The following is a 20995-nucleotide window of genomic DNA, read 5'->3' on the forward strand; positions in this document are numbered from 1 at the left end:
TCCAGTGCCTCTCAAATTTTAATGTGCGTAAGAATCATCTAGGATCTTGTTAAACTGCAGGCTCTAATTCAGTAGGTTGGGAATTGGGGGTAGTAGGTGAGATTCTGAATTTTCAGTAGGCAACCAAGTGACACCAATGCTGGTTTGCAGACAGTACTTCGAGTAGCAAGTGTTTACCACTGGAACACCTATTGTTTACTTAATGAGAGGTTTGGAGATAGGCAGTCCAGGATTGATTCAGTGGCTCTACAATGTCCTTCAGGACAGGGGTGAAGAAGTCTTCATCACTAGATTATTTCCTTTTGCAGTCCTGAGAATAAATCCTTTTTACTGTAAATATGTGTTCCCTTCTCAGGCGAGCAATAGCCCAGCCACTCTCAAGTGATTACCCCTAATCCTCTCCAGGTGGAGCCAATCCAGGAGCGAGACTCTGATGTACCATTAGAAGCTGACTTTTTAATCTTAGGCTATTTCCTTATGGTCATAAGATGGACCTGTCTGCTCTTAAGTGTCACATCTGGCAATGGCTAGAAACACAATTCATCCCCCTGAGACTAGTCACATTGCCAGCTCAAAAAAAGAGAGAAAAAAAAAAAGTCTAGCCAGGAAGACATGGAAGTGGGTAGGAATGGAAGAGGGGAAAGTGAAGGGAAGGCATTTAACATGTCTGCCATAGCTAAGAAATAGTATAGCCAAGCTTCAAACCTATCTGTGTCCAAAGCTATACTACCTCCCACTGTTGAATTAACTGTAGCTGGTATGACTAAGAGTCATCTCAGAAGGCAAGCCTGCAATGTGATTATTCTAAACATGCTCAACTCTGATGACTTATAAAATGGCAGCCTGAAGAATGAATGTGCTATAAAAAAGGGAATTGATCTGGAGCCTAGAGGTAAATAGCCAAATAAGCACAAATGAGCTACAGTGATTCTGCTGAGCAGAGAACTCTTCTATGGGGCAGAGATTGTCCAGCTGGGTTAGATGTTCACATTTAGAAAAGCCCTTAAAATGATTTCTCTTGACTCCATGCTTACCAGGAAAATGTCTGGTTCTTCATTTGATCTGCCAAGTAATTAGAAACCAGGAAGGGAGAGAGGGCTCCCTGGTGAGTCTACACAAGTTACTATTTCTCTGAGAGTATATAGTTCCCACTGGAAATAAACACTTGCACTTGGGTAGAGAGAAGAGCTCAGGGGCATACACATGTCCAGATTGAAATTTATTATGCAATAAAAATGGAACCACAAATCACTGTGAAAGGAACCATTTGTTTAGGAGATGTTGGGAAAATCGGCTCCCCATTTGGGAGAAAATTTTTAGACAAAATTTCACAAAGACAATGAGATAATCAAGTTTACATCAATTAGACTGGTCTCTCAGGGAACACGTAAGAAGGTATTCAGTAGAGCATTGTTAATAGTACAGGGGACTTGAAGGTAACTTGAGTGGCCATCACTGAGAGAGTGAATAGGTTGGATACAACGGATTAGATGTATTACGTAGCAACAAGAATAGATCTTTAAAACATAACACTTAATGACACAAGATATAGAGTGCAATATTATTTATGTAAGCTAGAAATACAAGCATAAAAATAATACACAGTTTGCATAACACAAGTAAAAAGATATGTGTTAAATACATTAAATTACCTATAGGGATAGACAAATGAGAGTAGAGTATGATGATCAAAACGAATAGATGGATGAATGGATGGGTGGATAGATAGATAAATAGGACAGAGGGTTCTTAGTGGGACCAATAATAATAACATGCCAGTAACTAAAGAATGTCATTAAATGAACCTTCTGCACCTGCGATTCAAATAAATAAATTAGCATGTAAAGGCAAGCATAAAAACAGACATAATTATCTATATATATATACACATATGGGTACAAATTATTAAAAGTTAGAAATGAACACATGAAGATTCTTGTTTGCTCATTACCTTTCTTGTGATTTCTTGTAGATGTCCTGACAAAAATGAGTCTCAGGGCCTGTGCTGAGTCAGAACCCAAGCCTGAGGACCCACCTGAGTAATCCACCTTCCGAGTCCATAACCAGCACGTCCCTCCAACTACCACCGTAAGACTGGAGATTCTAATTATTAAAGATGAAGGTCATCTTTCTGTCTAGTTAGAATTCATCCTTCCTTTCCTTCAGATAGAAAGTTCATTTTATTTCTGCTCATCTACTGTTTCTTTGTCTAATTAAGTTCTCCAGTTAATGCAACGAGTTAGACTGTTAATATCTTCTCATTTGCACTGGTAGCTTTCATATTGTCCCTGCTGTTACTACCATGGATAATTTTCTTGGCCGATGTAGATTTTTCTGGTGTGAAGGTAGATATCCCTTTTTTGTGTTTTAGAAATAACTTACTGATACTATTTGAGGGATAACATTCAAGGTGAAGACACTATAAATAGAAAACGAGCTCACTGAATTATAAACTGGCATTTGGAATGGAAAAAAAAAAGAAGCATGTCCTTAAGTGGAAGAGAACGTTTACACAAGAGGCCAACTGTTGTTTTAAATTAACTTTGATGCTAGGGTTTAACCCTTTGCTCCCAAAGACATTAAATAGGTTAATTTCTAACCAGTTGGAATCCAAGGGTTACAGGGGCAAAATTATGAAAATTCTTAGGTCATGCTTGAATTTGGAAATTCTGTAGTCTAAAGTGCTTAGCAAAGGGTCAAGACAAATCCTATTTGGCCTGGCTTTTTACAAAAATACATGGTAAAATGTATAATGAAATTTTCAAGAAAAACAGCTGCACAAGCAAAGAGAACTGTTAAACTATCTCCTTGATATAAAAATCCAAATGAATATACATATACTTTCATAATAACCAACAAAGAACTTATAACAGCTAAAAATGTAAGTGCCTACATGATGTGTTTTTATAGCTCCAGTCCAGCTCTAAAGTAACATTATGACTTTGTGGCTTTATGCTTTCTTCGTCTTAAAATGCCATTTATATGCATGCAGGTGTAGCTCATGCTAGTGACTGGTATTCCAGTTTGCCTCTAGGCTAGTCTAGCTGGGAATGAATTTTGCAGATGCCAGATACTCTAGGGTATTATTTCAGATAAGATGTAAGGCCAAAAGGCAAGATCACAACCAGGTCTAATTGTCTGCCCTCCAGACAAAAATATGTAAATAAAGTCACTGCAGTTTTATAAATAGAAAGTGGAATCAATCCAGCCAAAATGCCAATATAAGGAAATAATTCAATAAAGGGAGTTCTCAAAAGAAGCATGTTTTCCTAGACAAACAGAAAGGAAAATATTTGAAATCAGGATTACTAAATTGTTAAGGAGTAGCCTTGAAAAGATGTGCTCCTTTAGGATTTTATTTAGAGATCAAGACATATTACATTATTTAACCACTTGCTGAAAAAGATAACCCTCCACATGCTGTCATTTGTTTCCTGGTGCTTTCCAGTTTGAGAATGAAATCTGAAAAAGGGAAAGGTGTAGAGATTATTAGAGGCAACCAGCTCAAAGAGATAACTTTGAGAAGATTCTGCCTTGCACTTATTCTCCAGGCGTTACGCAGAGAAAGGGCTATAAATAAGATGACTATTTAATTTATCATCCAAATATTTTGAGAGTGAAAGGGAACACTGTTAATAAATATGCAAGAGTAATAGGTATAAATCAGGATTGTCCCAAGTATACTGAATGTATAGTTCCTCTAATTGTAAACATGATGTTATTTCAGAGGGAGTGGATAGCTGATATCTGAAATTCCACAATCAGAGCTGTATTTCTTTGTCTTAAACCAATAAGGGGATTGACTCAGTTTCCATAAAATTACTCATGGAAGAAGTAATTTATATTTCAACATGAATAAACCTTTCAGATTGTTCCCAGAGGATAGGTTCAGAGGGAGAGGAAAAGCCAGTCTGTCAAATTCTGTGCTGTGTTTGGCTGAGGGAAGAGGGAAAGAACATGGCAAGAGGGAAGCTGGAGAGGTCTGAGGATGACCCTGATCCTAAGAATCAGCCTCAACACAGAGAAATATCCACAAGGAACCACAGGGGCCAGCGAAATGTCATTGGCCCAAAGGATCTGTGCTCACCTAGCCCTAGGGGACACATCACTAGCAGAATATAAAGAATAAGCTACCAGGTATGAATCATCTCACTCCAAATAAACCAGCTTACAAGCTCACAGGATAAATGCCATTTTTATCAAGTTCCGAGACTGCTTTCCCTTCATCATATAGGGCCAGCTAGAGAAAAGTCCCTGGTCAGACCACCAAGTTTTGATGGTTCCACACCCCATTCAGGAAGCACTGGAGAAGAAGGGGTTGAAGAACCCTGACTTAACCCTACCAAGCATCCTTTCTTACGGAAAAGTTTAAGGAATTGTTTTCTGTTTCTTGACTCTGAGCAATTTACATCTTAGATTTAATCACTATTTAATATGAATCCTTAGTATTGAAAACAACCACAAAACAAATAAATGAATAAAGTCTCTAGGCTGTAATTTGGGCCATTTTTGACCAGTAATTAGCATCCACCTCATTCTTGCTTTTCACAACAACAGGTTATACGAGCCAGGTAATAGCTACTGACCCCTCAGTTTTTATGAATATATAAATGAACTGGAGGATGTCTCTGGAGAAGATTACAGGTTTTATGTAAAGCTGCTTTCAAAAATAAGGTCCCAAAATAGAAACTTACAATCTGAGCAGAAATCAAATGGCTCCAGGATGCCTGTATCAAGTTGTCCTTGCCAAAATGTCTGCTTGTGTAAATACACCATTCATAAATCTCTGGAGAAATCAAAGAGGAAATTTAAAAAATACCTGAAGAAAAGTGAGAATGGAGACACAACAATCCAAGATCTATGGGATGTAGCAAAAGCTATTCCAAGAGGGAAGTTTATAGCAGTACAAGCCTATCTCAGGAAACAAAAGAATCTTAAATAAAAAAATCTAATGTCACACCTAAAGGATATATAAAAGAAAAACAAACAAACCCAAACTAGTAGAAGGGAAAATGTAATAAAGATCAGAGCAGACATAAATGAAGTAAAGACTTAAAAAATAGAAAAGATCAATGAAACTAATAGCTGGTTCTTTGAAAAGATAAACAAAATTGATAAGCCTTTAGTTAGATTCATCAAGAAAAAAAGAGAGAGGCCCAAATCAATAAAATTAGAAAGGAAAGAGGAGAAGAAATACATAGAATACCATACCAAATACCATAGAAATACAAAGGATCATAAGAGATTAGTATGAACAATTGTATGCAAATAAAATGAAAGCCTAGAAAAAAATGGATAAATTCCGAGAAATGTACAATCTCCCAAGCCTGAATCAGAAAGGAATAGAAAATATGAAGAGAAAGATTACCAGTAAAAAAATTGGATTAATAGTTTTTTAAAAACTCCCAGTAAACAAGTCCGAGACCAGAAAGCTATCCAGCTGAATTCTACCAAATATTTAAAGAGTTAACACCTATCCTCTTCATTTTTGGAAATCCTATTCCAAAAAATTGAAGAAGGAACACTTCCAAACTCATTCTACAGGACCAGCATTACCCTGATACCAAAACTAAACAAAGACACTATAAAAAAGAAAATTAGAGGCCAGTATCACTGATGAACATAGATGTAAAAATCCTCAACAAAATCTTAGCAAACCAAATTCAATAGTACATTAAAAGTTCATACACCATGATTAAGTGGGATATATTCCAGGGAATTAAGGATGGTTCAGTATTCACAAATCAATCCATGTGACACATGGCATTAACAAATTAAAGAATAAAAATCTTATGATCGTCTCAATAAATACAGAAAAGGCTTTTGACAAAATTCAACATCAATTTATTATAAAAACCCTCAACAAAGTGAGTATAGATACAACATACCTCAACATAAAAAAAGGTAACATATGACAAACCCATAGCCAATATCATACTCAGTGGTGAAAAGCTGAAAGCATTTTCTCTAAAATCAGGAACAAGACAATGATTCCCACTCTTGCCACTTTATTCAGCATAGTATTAGAAGTCCTAGCCACACTAATCATACAAGAAAAAGAAAAAAGGGGAATCCAAATTGGAAAGGAATAAATAAAACTATCATTGTTTGCAGATGACATACTATATATTGAAAATCACAAAGATGCCACCAAGAAGCTATTAGAAATAAATCAATTTAGTAAACTTGCAGGATGAAAAAATTAATATACAGAAATCTGTTGCATTTCTATACACTAACAACAGACTATCAGAAAAGAGAAATTAAGAAAACAATCCCATCTACAATTGCATCAAAAAGAATAAAATACCTGGGACCAAACCTAACCAAGGTGGTAAAAGACTTGTACTTGGAAAATTATAAGACATTGAAAAAAGAAATTGAAGACTACACAAACAAATAGAAAGGTATACCATGCTCATGGAATGAAAGAATTAACATTTTTTAAATAACCATACTACCCAAGACAATCTACAAATTCAATGCAATTCCTATCAAAATAGCAGTGTCATTTTTCACAGAACTAGAAAAATAATTCTAAAATTTGTATGGAAACACAAAAGACTCTGAATAGCCAAAACAATCTTGAGAAAGAAGGACAAAGCTGGAGTTATCATGCACCCTGATTTCAAACTATGTCACAAAGCTACAGTAATTAAAACAGTGTTGTACTGGCACAAAAACAGACACATAGATCAATGAAACAGAATAGAGAGCCCAGAAATAACCCCACACACATAAGGTCAATTAATCTATGACAAAGAAAGAAAACATAGGCAGTACACTCTTTCGCATCAGTCTTAGCATGTCTTAGCCTGTCTTAGCATGTCTCCTCAGGCAAGAGAAACAACAGTAAAAATAAATAGGACTACACCAAACTAAAAAAGCTTTTGCCCAATGAAGGAAACTATCAATAAAGTGAAAAGGCAGTCTACTGAATGCGAATAGATATTTACAAACAGTGTATCTGATGAATGGTTAATATCCAAAAAATACAAAAAACTCATACAACTCAACATCAAAAAAGCAAACAACACAATTAAAAAATGGGCAGAGGACGTGAATAGACATTTTTCCAAAGAAGACATACAGATGGCCAACAGACATGTGAAAAATGTTCAACATCACAAATTATCATGGAAATGCAAATCAAAGTCACAGTGAGATATCATCTCACACTTGTTAGACTGGTTATCATCAAAAAGACAAGAAATAAATGTGGGCAAGAATGTGGGAAAAAGTGAACCCACTGTTTGTGGGATTGTAAATTGGTGTAGCCACTGTGGAAAACAGTATGGAATTTCCTCAAAATATTAAAAATAGAACTGCCACATGTTCCAGCAATTTCACTTTTGGGTATTTACTCAGAAACACTAATTCAAAAAGGTATATGCACTCCAATATTCACTTTGCAGTGTTACATACAATAGCCAAGATATGGATGCAACCTAAGTGTCCAACAATAGATGAATGGACAAAGAAATTGTGGTATGTACATATGTATGTAAACACACATACACACACACTGGAATATTATTCAACCATAAAAGGATATTATGCTAAATGAAATAAGTCAAACAGAGAAAGACAAATACTACATTGATTTCACTTTGATTTCACTTACATGTGGAATCTAAAAAACAAAACAAAATGAAAACAGATTCATAGACACAGAGAACAAATGGGTGATTGCCAGTGGGAGGTGATAGGGGTAGGGAAAATAGGTGAAAGGGATTAAGAGGTACAAACCTCCAGTTAAATAGTAAGTCACAGGCAGGTAAGTCACAGGGATGTAATATGCAGCATAAGGAAAAAGGTCAATAATACTGTGATAACTTTGTATGTGGACAGATAGTTACTAGACTTATCATGATAATCATTTCATTATATATGCAAATGTCAAATCATTATGTAGAACACCTGAAACTAACATAACACTGTACATCAACTATATTTCAATTTGAAAAGAAGTGCCATCCATAAGAACCAGGGCCCAGCCTAAAGCTAAACCCAGCAAGGTTACTGCCTAGAGCAGCCCTGTCAAACAGAAGCTTCTGCAATGATGGGCATGTTTTGTATCTGTGCTGTCTGTCCTATATGGTAGCTATTAGCCACGTGTGGCTGTTGAAGACTTGAAATTTGGCCACTGCAAATAAGGAAATAAATTATTAGTTTTATTTTATTTTAAATAATTTAAATTAATTCTAGGTAACAAATTAACGTATTTAATTAATAATTTGCACTTAAATTACTTTAAATTTAAACAGCCATCTGTGGCTAGTGTTTACCAGGGCAAGTCTAGAGGTTAAACCAACTGAAAGAAAGCAATTTGGAGATCACTTTTGAATTCAGCAGGGAATGTAACAAGTTAACATTTGATAACTTATATTTTAAGTCTGTGAAAAAAACTGCAATGGCTTCTATTAATTTCTTTCAAGTCTTCGCAGTGGCCTTGTAGACCCTTCATGGTCTGGCCTTCTACCCCTCTCTGGCTTCTTCCATTACCTCTAAGATCTGAGCTCCTATTATACTCTACCCCTTCCTCACTTAGCTCCAGCTTTAGTGGCCCCCTTGCTGCATTCCTGTTTCAGGGCATTTGCACTTACTCTTCTCTCTAGACCACTCTTCTCTTAGCTGTATGCATGGCTTGCTCCCTCCTCTCCTTCAAATCAATGCTAATATATTATGTTCTCATGAGGACTTTCTTGACCATTTTATTTAGAATTGCATTGCCCACCACCACCCATACTTCTTATCTCTTTCTGCAACTTTTTCTCTTTAGTTTTTATCCCCTTCTGATATACTTCTAAAATAATTTGCTTATTTTGTCTATCTCCCCAATTAAAATGCGAGTTCCACGAGGGCAAGGATTTTCATTTGTTTGTTCACTTGTATATAGTCAGTGGTGTGCTCATAAATGTTTAACCACCAGCTATTTGGGGGGAAAATGCCCTGACTTGTAGCATTTGCCAATTTCTGTGGTATAAATACTCCTACTATGATCAATTTCAGCTTACTAACAAGAATTTACCCAACATGGATCTGGGAAGATATATGCACAATCAAATTGCAATTCAAGTGAGCTCCAGCACAACACTATCTACACCTCAGTTCCTAAAACACTTGGAATTTCTCAAATAGCATTCTCCATACTTTGCCCATGATAAGAATCTTCTGGGGCTCTTAAAACCAGGCTAAAAGCTAGGCAATCCCCTCCTCTAGGGACTCTGATTAAGAGGAACTGAATGGGGGCTGGGAACTTACTATTTTTTAAATGAAGTATAGTTGATTTACAATATTGTGTTAGTTTCAGGTGTACAACATAGTATTTGAGCACTTTTGCAGATTATACTCAATTATAGATTATTACAAGATAAGAGGTGTAATTCCCTGTGCTATAATAGTGTATCCTGTTGCTTATTTATTGTATATATAATGGTTTATATGTATTAATCCCATACCCCCAGTTTGTCCTTCTCCTGCTCCCTCTCCCCTTTGGTAACCACAAGTTTGTTTTCTATATGTGTAAATCTATTTCTATTTTGCATATACATTCATTGTATCACTTTTTAGGTTCCACATGTAAGTGATGTCATATAGTATATGTTTTTCTCTGACTGACTTATTTCACTAAGCATAATATTCTCTAGGTACATCCATGCTGCTGCAAATAGCAGAATTTCATCCATTTTTGTGGCTCAGTAATATTTCATTGTGTGTGTATATATATATAATATTCCATTATATATATGTGTATATGTATCTTAATCGAATCATCTGTTGATAGGTACTTGGGTTACTTCCATGTCTTGGCTATTGTTAATAGTCTGCTGTGAACATTGCAGTGCATGTATCTTTTTGAATTAGTGTTTTTGTTTTTTCTGGATATATATACCAAGGAGTGGAATTCCTAGATCATATGGTAGTTCTATATTTAATTTTTAAAGGAACCTTCAAACCATTTTCCATGGTGATTGCACCAATTTACATTGGGGATTTATATTTTTAACTAATACTCTATGTGCTTCTCATCATCGAGGTAGTCCGTCCACATGCGCATTCCAACTGGGGTTATTTCTACCAAACCTGAAGACCAGACTTGGGCTGAAGGATTTGGAGAAACCAGCTTATTATCCAAGCAAAGGTAGAGAGACCCAGGTGGGAGAACTCCTGATAACCCTTTAACACATCTCTTTTTGGCTCTTTTCCCAGAGAACATGAGAGACATGAGAGCACTAAAGACATACTTTGAATCTGGCCCCTGTTCTCTAAACCAACAAATATAATATAGCATTGAAACAGCAGGATATGAACAAGGCTGTACTTCAAGAATGATGTTTAAAAAGAAACATATTTTCCTTTTGAAAATCTGCATACTTGATTTCTGTATTCATTAAAACTGAGGAGAAATTACAAAAAAAAACAGATTATGTTCTGTTTCTATGAAAGTTTACTAGATCTTAAAATGATGAGTGTCTGTCACTGGATTAATTATTTCTGAGACTGTAAAAATCACATGTATTCAGCCAAACCTGTGCCCACTCTGCAATGAGCACCAGGGATGGAGTACCAAGAGAATGACACGGCCTCTGCCCACAGACTCCTGGGGACACATTCCAGTAAACAGGCAATAAAGAAGAATAAAGAACTAATTAGTAGTTAAGAGTGAAGTGGTTGTCTTCTAGAGAAAGGGGCATCCAAACTGAGGCCCAGTGGAGGGGTGTGTGTTAATAGGTTAACACATAGGTTGTGAGAAACAGGTGTTCCAGGAAGAGAGAACAGAATGTTCAAATGCCAGGAGATAAGCGAGAAATGGGTGGATTCTACAACAGAATGTTCAGTATGACTGGAACTTTGGTGAGATCTGGGAAATGACAAGACCCGAGACTGGAGGAATGAGTTCAGGTCAGGTCACAAGGGCTTTGTAAAAGCAAGTTTTTTCATTGTTTCCAAGATGTGGTCTTCCTTTTTGTATTAACCAAACGTAGAGAACTACTGAAATACTCATAAGCAAAGAATGAATAATAAATTGTAGCACCTTTATAAAATGGAATGCTATACAGAAGTTAAAATGAACTACAACTATATGCAACAATATGGATGAATTTCACAAACATGATGGTGAGAGAAAAGTAAGACACAAAGGAGTACAAATAGTATGATTTTAATTATTTGAAGTATGAGAAGAGACAGAACAAAATATGTGGTGACAGAAGTCAGAAAGCAATTCCAACAGGTACGTGAAAAAGTGTACAACATCACTAATCATCAGGGAAATTCAGATCAAAACCTCAACAAGATATCACCTTACACTTGTTAGCATGGCTATTACCAAAAAACCCAAAGGATCACAGCTGTTGGCAAGGCTGTGGAGAAAAGCGAATTCTTGTACACCGCTAGTGGCAATGTAAATTGGTACAGACATTATGTAAAATAGAATGGAGGTTCTTCAAAACATTAAAAATTGAACTACCATATGAGCTAGCAATCCCACTTATGGGTGTATATCTGAAGGAAATGAAATCAGGATCTTGAAGAGATATCTGCACTCCTATGTCCATTGCAGTGCTATTCACAATTGCCAAGACATGAAACAACCTAAGTATCCATCAACAGATGAATAAATAAAGAAAATATAGCATATATATACAACAGAATAATATCCAATCATAAAAAAGGAGGAAATCTTACCATTTGTGATAACATGGGTGAATCTTGAAGGCATTATGCTAACTGAAGTAAGTCAGGCAGAGAAATACAAATATTGTATGATCTAACATATATATGGAATCTAAAAAAGCTGAACTCGGAGTAGATTGGTGGTTCCCAGAGTCTGGAGGATGGGGGAAATGGGAAGATGTTTGTCAAAGGGTACAAACGTTCAGTTATAAAATGAAAAAGTTCTAGAAATCTAATATGCAGCATGGTGACTATAGTTGACAATACTGTATTATATACTTGAAAGTCACTAAGAAGTCTTAAATGTTCTCACCACACATACACACACACACTCAAAAAAAAACCAAGGTAACTATGTAAGGTAATGTATATATTAATTAACCTTACACTTGTTCTTATTTCACAATATATGCAAATATCAAGCCATCGCACTGTACACCTTGACAGTAAACAATGTATATGTCAATTATATCTCAATAACACTGGGGGAAAAAAGACAAGTCAGAAAGTAGTTACTCTTGGGAGTGAATGCTAGAAGGAAACACAAGAGGGATTTCTGAGGAGTTAGTAATGCTGTTTCTTGATTAGGTGCTGGAATATACACAGATGTATGGGACTGAAGTGTATGCTTATAATATGTGCACTTTCCTGTATGTATATTATACTTGATGAAAAAATTAATTTAAAGATTCATTGTGCTATTTTATCTTCATAAATTGTAAAATACTTCTCTCACTCTCCCTTATTTCCTGTGCTCCACTCTTTCGTTATTGAATTTTAAACTCATGGCCTTAAGTCTGTATCTCATGACAATGGGTCACCACCCTTAATACACTTTCGGTTAAGTTGATTTTCTCACCTCAGCTGATCCAAGTGGCTGGAAATGACTGGCTGCAATTGCTGACTGGGTTGCACACTAATGCCTAAACAGGGCTGTCAATATCACATGGCTGTATCATTGAGATCTCTGGCATGTACACCTGACACAGAATGCCACGTGTAGGTTAATGAAAAACAAGGAAAGGTGTGGGGAAAGCTCAATACTGTCAAAGCTTGTTAATGAGAAAATATAATTATACCCTTCACATTTTCAGCAAATAACTCATGGGGGTCAGCCTACACATTGTTATGAATGTAATAGCATTCTTGCCAAGCCAGAGAATTGATAAAACACTGATTTAAGATGTTAATTTCTTTTTGTGAATTTGTGTATCCTCTGGCTGGCAGTGGGGTGGGCACTGATTCATGACCAAAAATATCCTTTATTCATCTTAATATCCCTTATTCATCTTGCATATAATAGAGGCTCAGTATAGTTTTGTTGCTGAATTGCACTACAAGTAAAAAAAAAAATTCCTAAGTCTGTTTTCCTCTGAGAAGGTAATAGTACGTTGAATCATAGCAAAATAGAGCCAGAAAGGTCATGTGGAAAGTACCCTGTTGTATAATGAATGGCACTTTAGAGGCTTGAAAGTATTGTTGTGCATGAAAAAGCATCTGATTACATTTACTTGCTGTGGGTGTTAGGTTATAAATCTGGAGGTGCCTATAAATAAGCAACTTTGGTTTTTAGAAGCCCAGAGTAGTCTTCACATGCCAATAGATAATACTGTAGTGCCCAAGCATGAACACCATGTCAATAAATTCATCCAGAACCAGAGGGAGATTTTAGTAACATGTAAGTTAATCTGCTACGCCTGGAAAGCTTGGAAATGGCTAGGCTTTGCCTTTCCCAGAAACATCTAAGATCAACCACTGCTCCTCACAGCTACAGTGATTTGTACAGACAGTAGCATCTCTTGTTATGCCTCAACACCAAGAAAAATATAACTCTACTTTACAAAACAATAGCTTATCTCTTTTAGAAATCTTATTGTAAAACCATTCATACAAATGAATATATATAACTATATATATACCTTTAAGATTATCTTATGTATGTATCAGTTATCTTTTCATTTTTAGTGTGACAATATGTCCTTGAAGGAAAAAAAGACCAAGCTATTATCAGGGAGTCACTTGGTAAATTTAAACTCTTCAGGGGGTGGGTAATAGCTCAAGGGTAGAGTGCATGCTTAGCATGCCTGAGGTTCCCAGTACCTCCATTTAAAGAAAAAAAGGAATTAAAAAAATGTTTAACTGTTCAGAAAGTTGCATAACTTAAAAAACTATTTCTGGGGTTTAATAAATCTTATGGCCAAAATGAATCATTGTAATATTGAATCTGCAACTTAAGTTTCTTCCTCCTTGTTACCAGTCAGTGAGGAGATGCTCAGATTCTCTAGGCAAATCAAAATCCAAACAACTGATTTTGTTTGAAAAATTTGATCTGGCTATTCCTCAAAAGACTAGATTTGTTTAGCTTTAGACACTACTTCAGAAGTAATTTAGTTGAGCCCCAAAATATTCAAAACCACAATACAGGCTTCTTAATTATTGGCAGATTTTCTTAATTTAGGAAACATTTGTTGAGTATCTACAACGATATATATGGGAGTCCACTCAGCAAATTCCTGGTGCTTCCTACTCTGCCATCTTTTCAGAATCCTATCTGGCTGGGTTTTAATTCCTGCTCCATATCTTGCTGGGAGATTTCATATGCGTAATTTGATGTCTAAATTTCCTCATCTGCAAAATGGGAGCAATAATTTACCTCATAAAATTACTTCAGATGAATTTAATTAGATAATGCATACAAAGCACCTAACACAGAAGTAAATGTGAGTTTTAAAATGATAATAGAAATAGTTTATATGACATTATTATTAAACCTTGTATGGCTTCACATTCAAGAAGTCCTTGCTAAGAGCTTACAAAGATTTCTGAAGCGAAGATGACCAGAGCCTGAATTTTGGTCTGTCACCTTAGGTCACATACTCCCCTACAACTGTGAGCTTCATGAATTCTTTCTTGGAATATTTCCATCTATTGAATACTTCTCTTCTGCATGTCTTGAGATTCAAGTTAATATTTAAATTCACCTTTCAGGTAGGAAGTATGTACTATGTTTCACTTACTGACAAAATTCCAACTGGGAGACAGCTCTGTCAAGAACAGTAATAAATATATATTGAAAAGGTAAAAAGAAGATCTAGTGATGACACCATAGCTGATAGTTTCCCTCTCTGCTCCTAATCACCTCCAGTGGCCCAGGAAGCATTCAAATCACATGTTCTGCTCAAGGATAAATGCTTCATAAATAGGTATTAGAGGAGGAAAGTATTTAACCAAAACAATGTAGTCACTACAGAAAAATAATACCAGGCAATTTTAAGCAGCTTTTAATTTGTGGACAAGATAATTGCTGAGGCTGAAGTGGTAACATTGATTATTCCTATTAAAAGAGTGACAAACACAAAAATAAACTCAAAATGGATTAACAACTTAAACATAAAACCTGAAATTATAAAACTCTTAGAAGAAAACATAGGGGAAACAAGTGCTTCACAACATTGGGTTTGGTAATGATTTCATAGATATGACACCAAAAGCACAGGCAACAAAAACAAATCAGCGAGAGTACATCAAAATAAAAAATTTCTGCACAGTAAAGGAAACAACAAGGTGAAAGGCAGCCTATGGAATGGGAGAAAATATTTACAAAGTATATATCTGATAAAGGGTTAAATTCCAAAAATGTATAAAGAACTTTTATAACTCTGTAGTAAAAGAAGCTAAGTTAAAAACAGGCGAAGAATTTCTACAAAGACATACAAATGGCCAAGAGGTATATGAAAAGATGCTCAACATCATTAATCACCAGGGAGATACAAATCAAAATCACAGTGATGTATCACTTTACATCTGTTAGGTTGGCCATTATCAAAAAAACCCCAAAAGATAAGTGTGGAGAAATTGGAACAATTGTACACTGTTAGTGGGAAAGTAAAATGGTGCAGCCACCATGAAAAACAGTATGCATGTTCCTCAAAAAGTTAAAAATGGAACCACCATATGAATCAGCAGTCCCACTTCTGGATATATATCTCAAAGAACTGAAATTAGGATCTCAAAGAGATACCTGCATTCTCATATTTGCTGCAGCACTATTCACAATAGCCAAGGCAGAAGCAACTCAGATGTCCTTCAGTGAATAAATGGATCAAAAAATGTGATACACACACACACAATGAAATATTATTTAGACTTAAAAAGGAAAGAAATCCTGGCATTTGCAAAAACATGGATGAACTTGGAGGACATTATATTAGGTGAAATAAGTTAGATTCAGAAAGGCAAATACTGCATGATTTCACTTACATGTGAAGCCAAATAGTCTCTCTGGTTATCAAAGGGGAAGAGGGTAGGGGAGGAGTTTGGGATTTGCAAATACAAACTACTATATATAAAATAGATAAACAACAAGGTCCTACTGTATAGCACAGAGAACTATATTCAATATCTTATAATAACCAATAATGAGAAAGAATATGAAAAATAATATATATAAATGTATAACTGAGTCACTATGCTGTCCACCAGAAACTAATACAACATTGTAAATCAACTATACATCAATTAAAAAACAGAAGCAGAAAATAGAATATTGATTGGCAGGGACTGGGGAAAAGGGGAAATGGGGTGAGGTTGGTCAAAGGATACAAAATTTCATTTACACAAGATGAATAATTTCTTGAGATTTACCCTACAGTATGATGACTACAGTTAACAGTACTGTATTGTATACTTGAAATTTGCCAAGAAGGTAGATCTCAAATGAAATTTTCTCACTACATACACACAAAAGAAAATGCTAACTGTGGAGGTGATGGATATATTAATTAGGTTGATTGTAGGTATATCACAGTGTATACATATCAAAGCACCAAGTTGTACACCTTAAACATATACAATGCTTATATGTCAATTACACCCTAATAGAGCTGTTAAAGACAAAAAAGATGGTTTCCTATAAGTTGTGTTTAGAGATAGATATCAACAGACATAGCCAACCCCAACAATGGAAACACTAAATGAAAATTGGTGGGACACTTTTTTCCACTTTTAGGAAAGAAAGAAGGAATGAGATATGGCCCGAAGTCTTCTTGACTGGAAACTCCTAGAAATTCTTTGAGTTTGCTAGTAATAAGGAGTTGATTTCTCTATACTAGTAGTTCCCAGCTCTGGCTGCACAGCAGAATCACCTAGGAAGGTTTTAAAATATACCAATGTTTGGCTCTTCCCCAGATTAAATAAATCAGAATTTCTTGGTGATAAGATTTGTACATAGGATCTTTTTGGTATCATTTATTGGTTTTTTTAAGGTATAACTGGCCACAGTAAACTGTACACATTTTAAGTGCAATAAGTTTTGATGTACATATACATTTGTGAATCTATCACCACAATCAATAACAAATATTTCTATCATCTCCCCAAATTTATTTTTTTTCCAAAATTTCTTTGTACACTCTTATATTCCATCCCTCCATCCACATCCTCCCTCGGGAACAACAAATCTGCTTTTGGTGACTACTGGTAAGGTCATATTTTCCAGAATTTTACATAAATTGAATCATACACTACATACTCTTTTTTGGTCTAGCTTTTTTACTGAGATTAATGATTTTGAGATTCACTTACATTTTTTGTGCACAAAGGATTCATTCCTCTTTATTGCTAAGTAGTATTCTTCATGTGTATATATCATATTTTGTTTATTAATTCACTTACTGGTGCATATATGGATTGTTTACTGTTTTGGACTATTACAAATAGAGCAGCTTAGACAACCATGGACAATTTTTACATGGACATTTCTTGGGTAAATTCCTAGGTAGGAATGAAATAACTGAATCGTACAATATGTATATGTTTAACTTTATAAGAAACTATCAGTTTTCCAAAGTCATTGTATTATTATACATTCCCACCAGCAGTGTATGAGAGTTCTGTTTCCTCCATATCATTGTCAACACCTGGTATGGTCAGTCTTTTTATTTCAGCCATTCTAGTAGGTATCTGATGTTTTTAATTGGCATTTCTCCAATGACTAAGGATGTTGAATATCTTTTCATGTGCATATTTACATATATATGCATATATAAGTGTGTGTGTATACATAAGTATATATATATACTTTGCTCTCTGGTAAATTGTCTGTTTCAATATTTTCTTCATTTTTAATAGGGTTTTTGTCTTATTATAAAGTTGTAAGAGTTTCTTATATATCCTAGATACAAACCTTTGTTGGATACAAGTTTTGCTAATGTTTTCCCCCAGTCTGTGACTGGCCTTTACTTCTCTTAACATTATATTTCAATGATCAGAAATTTTTCATTTTGATGTAGGCCAATTTATCAGTTTTTACTCTTTTATAGTTTCTGGGTTTTTTGTTTTACCTAAGAAATCTTTGCCTAACAAAATGTTAGAAGAAAACAAAGAGAAAAATATTTTTCCTATGTTTTCTCTTGGAAATTTTTTGGTTTTAGCCCTTGCATTTTTGCATATGCTCTATTTCAAGTTAAATTTAGAATATGTCATGAGGTAAGAACTGGGTTTCATTTTGAGTGGAGTTTCATTTTGGGGGGCATGGATACCCAACGGTTTCAACACCAGTTATTGGTTGAAAAGATTATTCTTTCCCCATTGAATTGCCTTGGCACGTTTGTCAAAAATCAATTGGCTGTATGTGTGTAGGTCTAATTATGGATTCTCTATTCTGTTTCATTGATATATATGTCTATATATATGCCACTACCACACTCAGTTGCTGTAGATTTCAGAAAGTCTGAGTTCAGGTATTTAAGCCCTCAGTTTGATTCTTTTTTTTTCCCTCAAAATTATTTAGGCTACTCTAGCTCTTTTATATTTTCCTATAAATTTGTAATTGGTAGCCTAGTTTCAACAACAATAAAAAAAACTGGTTATGATTTTGATTGAAATTGCATTATTTCTAAAGATCAATTTAGAAAGAACTGACATCTTAACAGTATTGACTTTCCCAATTCATGAGGATAGTATATTTCTTTATTTATTTAGGTCCCTCTTTAATACTTCACACCAACGTTTGTAGTTTTTGATGTTTCAGTCTTGCATATCTTTTGCCAATTTTCTCTCTAAGTATTTGATATTTTTTGATGTTATAGTAAATGGTATTTTCTATTTTGATACCCAAATGTTGCTAACATTAAGAAATATAGTTGATTTTATAAAAAAAACTTTATTGAAGTATAGTTGATGTACAATACTATATAAGTCACAGGTATACAATGTAGTGATTCTTAATTTTTAAAGGTTACACTCCATTTATAGTTATTATAAAATACTGACTATATTCCCCATGTTGTACAATATATCCTTGTCACTTATTTTATACCTAATAGTTTGTACCTCTTAGTTCCCTACTGTTTGTTCTCTAAATCTGTGAGTCTTTTTTTTTTTTTTAAATATTCACTAGTTTGTTGTATTTTTTAGTTTCCACATATAACTGATATTATACAGTATTTGTCTTTCTCTGTCTGGTTTATTTCATTTAGCATAATGCCCTCCAAGTTCATCCATGTTGCTGCAAATGGCAAACTTTCATTCTTGTTTTTAATGGCTAACTAGTATTCCATTGTGATATTATACCACAGCTTCTTTATCCATTTTTCTGCTGATGGACACTTAGGTTGCTTCCATATCTTGGCAATTGTAAATAATGCTGCTATGAACATAGAGGTGTGTATATCTTTTTGAATTAGTGTTTTTGCTTTTCTTTCGGGTATATACTCAGGAGTGGAATTCCTGGGTCATATCATAGTTCTGTTTTTTAGCTTTCTGAGAAACCTCCATACTGTTTTCCACAGCGGCTGTGCCAATTTACATACCCACCAACAGTGTACGGGGTTCCCTTTTCTCCACATCCTCACCAACATTAGTTGTTTGTATTCTTTTTGTTGATAGCCATTCTGACAGATGTGAGGTGGTATTTCATTGTGGTTCTGATTTGCATTTACCTGATGATTAGTGATTTTGAGCATCTTTTTGTGTGCCTGTTGACCATCTGCATTTCCTCTTTGGAAAAATGTCTATCCATTTCTTCTGCCTATTTTTAATTGGGCTGTTTGGGTTTTTTGATGTTAAGAAATACAGGGTTTTTTTTTTTTATTTTTATTGACCTTGTGTTGATATGGTGAGTTACATGATTAATTTACAAACATTGGATCAATCTCGCATTTTTTGGATGACTCTTAATTAGAATTGATATATCATTTTTATATTTTTCTGGATTCAATTTAGTAAAATTGTGTTACAGATTTTTGCTTCTATGTTCATTAGGGATATTGCTCTACAGTTTTCTTTCAACATCTGTCTGGTTTTGGTATCAGGGTATGCTGGATTCAAAATATGAGTTGGGAAGTATTACCTCGTCTTCAAGTTTTTGAAAGTGTTTTACAGAACTTGTATTATTTCTTCCTTAAAGGTTGGCAGAATTCACCCTTGAAGCCACGTGGGCCTGGAGTTTTCTTTGTGGCGAGGCTTTTGATGACAAATTCTATTTGTAAATAGATAATCTATCACTAATATCTATTTCTTTTGGATAGTTTGTCTTTCAAGGAAGTTCTCCATTACACTTAAGTCATCAACTTTACTGGCTTAAAGTTGTTCCTAATATTTATTTGTTGTCCTTTTAATGTCTTAAGGATCTTTAGTAATATCTCCTCTATTGTTCCTGATACTGGTAATTTATATCTTCTTTCTTTTCCCTGTAATCAGTTTGACTAGAGTTTTCCCAACTCTATAAATCTTTTTAAAAAACAGCTTTTTGGTTTCACTGTTTCTTCTGTTGTTTTTGTTTCCTGTTTTGTTGATTTCTGCTCAACTGTTCTCGTTTCCTTTCTTCTGCTCACCTTTGGATTTAATTTGCTCTTCTTTTTTAGTTTCTTAAGACAGAAGCTTAGGTCATTGATTTTAAATGTTCATACCTTTCTATTAAAAGTGCTATACATTTCTTTTAAGCACCCCACAACTTTTGATATGTCATGTTTGCATTTTCTTTTAACTCAGAATATTTTCTTAATTCCCTGTAATTTCTTCTTTGGTCCATGGGTAATTTAGAAAAGTGTGTTTAATTTCTAATTATTTGAAGATCTTCAAGGTATCCTTCTGTCATTAATTTCTAATTTAATTCTGTTGTGGGCAAAGAACATGCTTGGTATGATTTGGAAACTTTAAATTTATTGAGATATGTTTCATGGCCAAATGGTTTATTTTGATCAAGACCCCATGGACATTTGAAAATCATGTGTATCACGCAGTTGTTAGGTGGAGTGTTCTATAAATGTCAGTTAGGTCAAATTGGTGGATAATGTTGAATAAGTCTTCTGTATCC

This window comes from Vicugna pacos, chromosome 6 (genome assembly GCF_048564905.1).
Source record: "Vicugna pacos chromosome 6, VicPac4, whole genome shotgun sequence".
Taxonomy (NCBI): domain Eukaryota; kingdom Metazoa; phylum Chordata; class Mammalia; order Artiodactyla; family Camelidae; genus Vicugna; species Vicugna pacos.